Below are 10084 nucleotides of genomic sequence, written 5' to 3'. Positions count from 1 at the left end.
ATATATTAGCAAATGAAAACGTATCAGTCTAGCAAAGTGAGCCTGCTACATAGTAAGAGTTAGGATTCAAACCCAAATTAGTCTTGTTCCAAATCCTGTGTTCTTTCCACCATGACATCCAAGGCGCTAGGGGAACTTGGGGCGGTTTTTTGTTTTCCATTTGTTTTTTTTTTTCACTGAGAATGTGTCTCAGCTTTGTTCCAACAGCACAGCTCTCTTCATGAGGGCCATGTGCCCCATGCCATGTGACGGCCATGATATGTGTACAAGGAGATTGAACCACAGAGGTGCCAGGTATCACTCAGCTAATCAGGATGTGAAGCTGAATTCACACCGCCGGTCCTGCTCCAAAACTGTGTTCTTTCCACCATGAAAGGCAGATTGAAAGCCTGCCTTGGCTTCTCAGTGGTCATTTTCTCAGCCTCAATTTCCTCATCTACTCAACAAGGACACCACAAGGCCTGACTCACAGGGCTGCTGTGCAAGCTGAGTGAGGGGTTGCAGGCAGTAAGCAGGGTGCAGCCCCTGGCACAGAGCAGGTGTTCTCACTACTGTCTGTCTGCATGGTGGGCAGAGTGATGGCCCCCAAGGACCCCACATCCTAATTCCCAGAACCTGTGGATATGCTAGGTTGTATGGCAAAAGGAACTTGGCAGATGTGGTCCACACTGTGGACCTTGTGACAGATCTAGAGGAGCCCGGATTATCTGGGTAGGCCCAATGTAATCACAGTTCTTCAAAGTAGAAGAAGGAGGCCAGGCACTGTGGCTCATGCCTGTAATCCTAGCATTTTGGGAGGCCGAGGCTGTCAGATCACTTGGGCCCAGGAGTTCAAGACCAGCCCAGCCAACATGGTGAAACCGCATCTACTAAAAATACAAACATTAGCCGGTGTGGTGGTGCATACATGTAGTCCCGGCTACTCGGGAGGCTAAGGCAGAAGAATTGCTTGAACCCCGGAGGCGGAGGTTGCAGTGTGCTGAGATCATGCCACTGCACTGAAACCTGGGCCACAGAGCATGACTGTCTCAAAAAAAAAAAGGCCAAGCTACTCAGGAGGCTGAGGCAGGAGGATCCCTTGAGCCCAGGAGGTCGAGGCTGCAGTGAGTTAGGACTACACGACTGCACTCCAGGCTGGGCAATAGTGAGACCCTCTCTCAAAACAAAACAAAGAAAAAAAGTAGAAGGAGGAGGAAAAAGAAGAGAATTAGAGAGAAAGATATAAAAATGAAAAAAGAAAAAAAATGTCAGTGAGAGACGACGGACACCACGCTGCTGGCTTTGAAGATGGAAGAGGCAGCCATGAGCAGAGGATGGCAGGAAGTCTGGACGCTGGAAAAGGAAAGACAACAGATTCCCCTAGAGCCTCCAGCAAGGAGGCTGCCGTCAGTAATTCTAAGCCATGCTTGACTGCCAACCTGCAGAACTACAAGATAATAATTTGTGTTGTTCAAGCCACCACGTTTTTGGTAATTTTCCCGGCAGCCATAAGAAATGAACACAGTCTGGAGGAGCTAAGGATGCTAGGCTGTTAGTTGCCCTGCACGCCAGAGTCAAGTTTCTTCAGAAGTTTTCTAGGGTAGACGATAAGCCATTTCAGGGCGGGACTATGGATGATAGCTGCAAAGCTCTAGGAGCATCAGTTGATTCTGCCTGTGCAACTTCCTAGGAAATTCTGCCCATGCATCAGGCCGCTAGGAAATGCCTCTAAGGGAAGAGCCTGTCCCCTCAAGACCACTCCTCTGTCACCCCACCATCCAAATACAGGAGACTTGGATTCTAGCAACTAACCTCGGGCTCTGTCAGCAACTCAGAGCTCGTGGCATATGAGAGGATGATGGGCCTGCTAACATGTTACATACCTTGCACGTCCCTTGGGCTATGAGATGTGAGCAGGCTTCTTGCATCCCTTCCAGGAGTAAGCGTGTAAGGGCCTGTGCCTCTGTCGCCCTGGGACAGGGGTCATTCAGGGTGGCTGCAGGAGAAAGACAATTCCCAGCAGCAGTTTAACCTGATTAGCAAAAGGAAAACTTGAAACAGCTGCAGAAGCTTGGGGTTAAGACTTTGAACAACCAGGGTGTGGGTCAAGCTAAGACTAAGAGCAACTAGACCCAACGTGGCACTGGATTGGACCTAGGTTTCTCCTAGGAGTTTGTGATAAACTCATTAATACGCTAAATATATTAACATATTAAACACAGCCAGTGCTGTGACCATTCCGGGAAAACCCGTATTTGGTGTAAAAATGGGTGGCACCACAGTTCTGAGAAGTCTCCACCTTTTTCCAGGAATTGTCCTGAATATTCCTTTGTTTAAACAAACACACAAAGGCAGCAGCCTCAAACCTCCTGGAGCCTGGCTCTCTCTTGAGTACTCCTGCACTCCCCTTTCTTGAGTATATACTTTTCACTTTGCAATAAATCTCCACACTTTCACTACTTTACAACTCATCCTTGAATTCCTTCTCAAGATGCTGTCAAGAGCCTGGATACCACCGGCTGGGGTTGAGGCCCCACTACTGTTTGGGGACACCTCCCAGCCCCCTGGAATCCCTTTTTTCCCCACCTTGGAGGCCTCAGAAACACACATGTGTTACTACAATTGAAAAAAAAAAGATTAGGTCTCTATTTGCCTGGTGCCTATGGACCCTGGAACATGCAGCATGAGCTAGAAGTATAGTTCTGCTGTGTTAAGTCGCTGAAATTTGGGGACTGCCTGCAGTCTTGATGCATTTTATTGAATGGGGGTAGAGTCAGCTTTCATAATCTCTTCCAAAAATTCTACTATTTAACCACAGTTAATACTGTCACTGCTTAATTCTACCACTTACTGGGGATTTCAGAAATAACTTAGTTAAGGAGGCTGGCAGTTTGGAGCTCCATGTCTCTCAACAGTAAGTAGTAAGGTGCTATTACAACATCAAGCCTTAAGTGCACGTTCTGCTCTAATGTTTATAGACCTCTTTTCCCCATGTTTGTAATGTGACCCACAAAATCAACCTGAGCTAGGAATCGTTCATTCTGTCCTCATCTGAGAGCTAAGAGCACAGCGGTTCAGACAGACCATGAAGTGATAGAAGTAGGACTAGAACCCAAGTTCAAGGGGCCCAGAGCCCCCTCCTCTTACCCCACTAAGAGTGAATACCTCAAGGATTATGTTTTCATCTCATTTCTAAACACCAGTGCCCTATACTTAACATAATAAAACCAGTGTAAGAACTAAAAGTGCTTTACACCAAATTATAGCAATATATCACAAAGCTTAGCATAACATTACGAATAGCTCATTGAACCAAAGCAGTTTGTTTGCAGAGTAAGCAAGCAGATTTTCTGCATAATATAGCAGTGCAGCTGGTAATAGCAGCCACTGAAATAAAAGCGGGGGCCGGTGGGGGCAGCCTCATTTACGGACAAGTAGTAGACCCTAATGAAATTGCATTTTGGCCATATCATCCTCCTGAGAAAATTCCCCTTGAGGTTTCCATTTGAATCCTGGGCATATTTATGAAGATCAAAGTAATGGCTTTTTAAAATTAATTACATGAATTTGTAGCTCAACAACATTGAGTGAATGGCGGGTGTTGTACCCCAGGCCTTGTTACAGCTGTACATCACACACATCAAAAGCCCAGGACGCCGCAGAGAGCACGTTCCCGACTACATCAGCCCCCAAGCTGCCGGGACGAACGTGGAAAGAGTACAAAAGATCAGTCCCCAAAGTTGTTGTGACAGCTTAATTGTATTATAGTGCTCAGATAATTCCCATTTATTTGGCTTTTTCCTCAGAGCAAATGCTGGCCCCCCAAGCATAGCTATTACCGGGAGAATTAAGATTCACAACTTTGATGGGTCTTCTCGCTCGCTCCCTCTAATACCAGCCCTACTCAAAAGTCCTGGTAATTGTTCACCCAGATCAGGACTTCCCCCAGCCTTCAGCCTGCTGAGACCCGACAGCAGCTAACTAATTGCAATTAAAATCTGCCACGTGAGTGGAAGAGAATAACATAAATTAATCAGTACATTAGCAGAATTACATTTAAATGTTCAAATGTGCATTCAACATAGTGGGACATTTTAAATTATAATGCAAAGTGCTTCATTATGGATGCTGATATTTTAATGAGGAAATGTGATGTTTGGTTAAATAGGAGTACAATATAGAGACTTCCTTAAAATTAACATCAATGATGCATTTTAATTCAAAAAACAAGTTGTGGTCTGTGTAATTCCTGCATATCAATGTGGAAAAATTGCCTGGAGCTGTGGAAACAGTTGAACATCTCATTCTCTGAAGAATTAATAATTTCAGCTGTACTAACTAGCACTTTATGTAAATTGTCAGATAAATCACAGCAATAAATAAAGGTTTTAGAAGAACAGAACAGTGTGCTTATCCTTAATTTATTCAATCATCAATTCATGTACACTGAAGCTAAGGGATATGAAAGATTCAACATATCAGGCAAAAAAAAAAAAAAAAAAAGGAAAAGAGGAGAAAATGTCTTTTATAGCCACACAGAGACTCCATCCAATTTTACCAAAATCTTGCATGTAAAAATCACTCTAGGATGCATGCAAACATAAAAGATAGATTAAAATTTATATTAAGTTTATTTTCAAGTACAGATGGTCAAGGCTTGGTAATCAACATGTACACTAGAGGTTCAAAAGTCCTCCTTATGAAATAAATATCTTATGTAATTGCATGAACATAGAGCCCAAACAATACATGTATATCAAAAGGACTGTGTCAGCTGTCTTTGTCATTTCCATGAGTCATTTTTGTTTATGATGCTGCAGGCACAAATGCTAAGAGACATGGTAGAAGCTGACCTAAATTGGTCTGCCATTTCTGTCACTGATTAGAGATGGGGCAACCTCAAAGAAGACAACATCCTTGTCTTCTTCTTCTGGGCCATCTTCTGATTTTATTAGCAGCAAGATAAATTCTTGCTGGGTTTTGTGATACAACAAAGCCAGGGCAGGGCAGGATAAAGCAAGGAACTGCCGCTGTTATGGTACACACGAAAGAGCCTGGATTTATTTACAAGAAGTCAAGTGAATGTGGATCTGAAATGATCATAATTAAACAATACAAAACAAGACCAAATGTTAATGCAAAGAAAATCTGTCTTCTAGGATACCCATTGGAAAGCCCACACACAGCCTGTTTAAGTCCTGCTGATAATTCTCTATTACAATTGCCTTATTACACACAACTTTGCTCTTATTCAGCAAAGAACAGAAGGTTCTGGTATGTTCCTTCCTTGGGTTTCAGGAGAGAGAGTTTTTCTCTTTCCAGAGCAATTTTTCTCCCTAAATAAACTTCTGTGGTTCCTCGTTTGGAAACAGATTCTCTCTCTTGGTGTCTCCGTGCTATGCGTCATCAGTCTGCCACTGCTGGTGGGAACCCACCTTCTCCCAGGGAAACTGGAGCATGACTTGGCACCCTGCCATGTATAAAGACACCAGTTCACTTTGTGAAAGGTGTCTGAATCCAAATCCTGACAAACAGAGCCAGGCAAGGCCATAAAGAAAGGGTTCTCCTACTACAGGCCTGATAATGAAAAAGACCTGGGTACTGTGCTTATTACCTGGATGACAGGATCAGTCACACCCCAGACCTCAGCATCATGCAATAGACCCGTGAAACAAACCGGTGTGTGTACCCCCTGAATCTAAAATTTTAAAGTTGAAATTTTAAAAAAAGAAAGACTACAAAAACCACAACCTTGCATAAAGGCCATCACAACCGTACCCACAAAAATACTACTGGAAGGACATGTGCCCAGCAGCTGCCTGTCTAACCCCGCATTGGCATCACCCTTGTTGATCCTTGTAGCCAAGAATAATTCTTTCAAAACAGTAATGTCATCCTCTTCATTTTTTCCTTTCAAAGCTTTTGTCTTCCTCTGCCTCCCTCAATATACACATAGTGTATTATGGCATTCATATTCCCGTTGCAATGCTCTCTTCCCAAATAAACGTCTTTTCTTTTGGAGAACCACGCTCTGTTATTTAGTTTAACAACTTCTAAGCATGGCCATTGACAATGTTGAATTTTACCTGAGCCCGCTGATTCTGCAAAACAGGGATGGTTAAGAAATCCCCTTACTCTCTTGTGTTCCAGAAAACAATTGCCTGCAAAGAACTCCCTGTCCCCACAGGACTTAAAGAAGACTCACGAGTGTTCCCTTTGTTTTACCTAGGATGACACAACACAGACACACCAGGTCCCATTCTTGGCCTCACAAAAGATTAGCTGAACTGCTTGTTCCCGTGAATCAAGCGGAACAAAATGCTTTTTAACCAAGCTTGAGTCAAGCCGCTCGCCTTCCACAGGAACTTTGACCCACCCTCAGCCTAAGCAGCACAGAGCCACCCCTTAGAACAGGCTGACCTCAGAGTAGAACGTTCTCTGATCCACTAGCCTAACACTTCCCACACCCACCTCCTTCCAGCCTTGTTTATTCCTCTCTGTAAAAGAAATCCCGTTCTGCCTCTCTCTTGAGTCGCCTGCCGACCTTATGGTCATAGCTTTCTCCTGATTGCGATTATCTTTTCTTCTCCCCACTTTGCAATAATCCTTTTGAAATATGGATTTGTTTTGTTTTTTTTTTTTATTTGACACCATCGACAGCTGGTGGTATCTAAGTGCTGCAACTCTAAGCATTATCAAAATCTATGCAAAGACATCTTATCTCATATGAATTAAGAGAACTCAACCCCAGAAGGAACTGAGGCTACTGGAAATTGGTACCAACAACAGGATTTTCTTTAGGTACCATCAGAGCTAAAAGCTTAGCGTTTTCTTGGTCTGCAAACACAGAAGCCAACTAATTGCACCTATGCCATTCAGTCTCCACTCACAATTGGACTGGGTCTGGTCCGAACAAAGAAAGGAGTGAATGCGCCTGTCCCCTCCACAGCGCCTGTCAGAGTAACAATGAATCTTGAACGGTCAGAAGGGCAGTAGGCACAATAGGGCTTTTGTATAAAAATATGACAAAGCCCCGAAGCAGCTGGGGGAACAATGATGTTGACAAAAGCTATCATTCCTTAAGGGTCCTAGGTCTACCTATTAAAGTGTGAGTTACTAAACTTGCATTCATGTCTGCATTCATGCATGTTACATTTATACATTATGTTTGTGTTTATTATATTGTATTTTTACATATTATACAAATGTACATAAAAATCTTCTCAAGAAATAAAATGACAGTATTAGTCACATCATTTTAGAATGGAGTAGTCTATCTCCTCCAGAAACAGCCAAAAGGGAATGAAAACCAAACCTAAGAATGCTTTTCATACAGTGACTTGGACGATGACTGTGTCCCCTGGTTTGGGCTTGATAATGTTATATCATTTTCCCCCAAGACTATATTTATTACGAGCTCCATTTCGCACCAAGAGCAAGAAATAATATTGAGCAAAGACGAAATAAGTCACGGCAAAATTGAAAATGGAGAAGTCTTGGTGTAGTTTATCTTTTCTCATCTTTCCAGTGGAAATGTTCTACCATATAACCCAGTTTAATAATCCAAAACAAAACCCTGTGTGGTCAAAGAAACACGGGGAAAAAACCACTGGGTTGCATTTTCAGGACCCAGGAGAATAGCAAAAGAGACATGACTGAGAGCTTCAGAATCTAGTGACAAATTGGCCACAGAGAGCAAAACAAGGCAAATAGTAAATGAGAATCAAACATCTAAGTAAAGAAACTTTTGTTGTGTGATGCTGAGAAAAAGAGGCACTCCATGAGACCATTTTACTTTAACTTCTTCTCAATCATTAAACTTCTTGTTACTGTAGCCATTTTAGTGATGAGAGTAATATTCATTTTCTCCTCTCTCCTTTTGTTGGAGGAATAGGTAGTTGCTTGCAGAGAAAAGGATAGAACTCTTTGATCTTTCTCAAGATTTGGAAAGTACCTAGTTTTACCCAATCAGGCAAGAAAATTTTATAAATAAGATGCCAAATAACCCACAGAAGTGCAAAGTCCTGGTGATGCTGGAGACCCTGATTCTAGCTGGTCCCCTGTCCAGATTATGGTCACATAAACCCTCTTGCTGGGTTTAGTAATCAACATATACACTAGATATATGTGTATTTCTCCTCCGTTACATTCCACCTTTTGGATAAACTGATTCTACCACTTATGTATGCCCAAGAGTCCTCATGCATACTTGCTGCATGATCATTATTATAATGATCACCATCTGCTATCGCTTAGTAGGTTCCAGGCACTCTACTAAGTGCTTTTTATACACAACCAATCAAAGGGAGGTCTAGGCCAGGCACAGTAGCTCACACCTGTCATCCCAGCATTTTGGGAGGCCAAAGTGGGCAGACTGCTTGAGCACAGGAGTTTGAGCCCAGCCTGGGTATCATGGCGAAACTCCCTCTCTACAAAAAAAATATAAAAATTAGCTGGGTGTGGTGGCATGCGCCTGTAGTTCCAGCTACTCCAGAAGCTGAGGTGGGAGGATCACTTGAGCCCAGGAGGCAGATGTTGCAGTGAGCCAAGATTGCACCACTACACTCCATCCTGGGTAATAGAGTGAGATCCTGTCAAAAAAAAAAAAAAAAAGAAAGAAAGAAAAGAAAAGAAAGAGAGGTCTAACCATTCCCACTAGGAATCTGAGGCTTAAAAGAGGTTAAGTATGTTGTTCAAAGTTACACAATTTATGAAGGGAGTAACGATATAAACCCAGGATCATCTAGCCCTTCACATTCAGCTACAGATGCCCAAAAGATGTGCCCTTTGCTGTCCTCTCTGCTCTCCCTTTACTCAGCTTCCTCGGCTGACTAATCCGTCACAGCACTTACACACACACCATGTGCAGCAGGTTGCATCAGGTGAGTCTTAGATTAGGATCTGCCTCGACTCTTGGGTGGACTTTACACCGCTCTGCACTGAGCCATTAGGTATAGTTTAGTGGTCAGAGGACACTTCCCTCCCCTCTATTTGTAAGTTCTTGCTATAAATACCTCAAGGTATTTTCCTTGTGTTCTCTATAGTAATGACGCACAGAAAAACAACAGTAAGCAGAAAGACTACTATAAACAAGCTATTACAGATTGAACTGTGTCCCCTAAAAAGATATGTTGAAGTCTTAACGCCCCGCAAGTGTGAATGTGAGCTTATTTGGAAACAGGGTCATTGCAGATATAATTTGTTAAACTGAGGTCATACTGGAACAGGGTGGGTCCATAATCCAAAATGACTGTGTCCTTATAAGAAGAGGAGAATGCCATGGGAAGACCTCAGAGACACACGGGGAGAGGATGACCAAAGGAAGAGAGAGGCGGAGGCTGAAGTTATGCAGCCGCCAACTGAGGAACACGTGGAGCCACCAGGAGCTGGAAGAGGAAAGGAAGGACCCTCCCCTGCAGGTTTCAAAGGGAGCAAGACCCTGCCAGCACTGACTTCACATTTCCATCCCCCAGAACTGTGACAAAGAAATGTCTGTGGTTTTAAGCCATCAAGTTTGTGGTACTGTGCTCCAGCAACTGCTGGAAACCAACACACAGGGTGACCCACAGAGGTTGGAGGCAGATAAATTGGTTTACAGGCTTTTGTCTTTTGTAGTTCCAGGCTAAGAGGCCCCCAGTTCTGGGCCAGGGTGGTTGTGGGTGGTGAAAGCAGATGACCTGTTGACTAAGAGGATTTCTTCCCATTAAATCATTAAGGAAAATCTCCTCTTTAATAGTAACAAATAGAAACTGACAGGAGCAAGCATTCGAGTTAAGAATTCCCTGGAATTCGGCCGGGCGCGGTGGCTCAAGCCTGTAATCCCAGCACTTTGGGAGGCCGAGACGGGCGGATCACGAGGTCAGGAGATCGAGACCATCCTGGCTAACATGGTGAAACCCCGTCTCTATTAAGAAATACAAAAAACTAGCCGGGCGAGGTGGCGGGCGCCTGTAGTCCCAGCTACTCGGGAGGCTGAGGCAGGAGAATGGCGTAAACCCGGGAGGCGGAGCTTGCAGTGAGCTGAGATCCGGCCACTGCACTCCAGCCTGGGTGACAGAGCGAGACTCCGTCTCAAAAAAAAAAAAAAAAAAAAAAAAAGAGAATT

The sequence above is a fragment of the Macaca mulatta genome, chromosome 17, assembly GCF_049350105.2.
Source record: "Macaca mulatta isolate MMU2019108-1 chromosome 17, T2T-MMU8v2.0, whole genome shotgun sequence".
Taxonomy (NCBI): domain Eukaryota; kingdom Metazoa; phylum Chordata; class Mammalia; order Primates; family Cercopithecidae; genus Macaca; species Macaca mulatta.
This window is presented reverse-complemented; position numbering follows the sequence as displayed.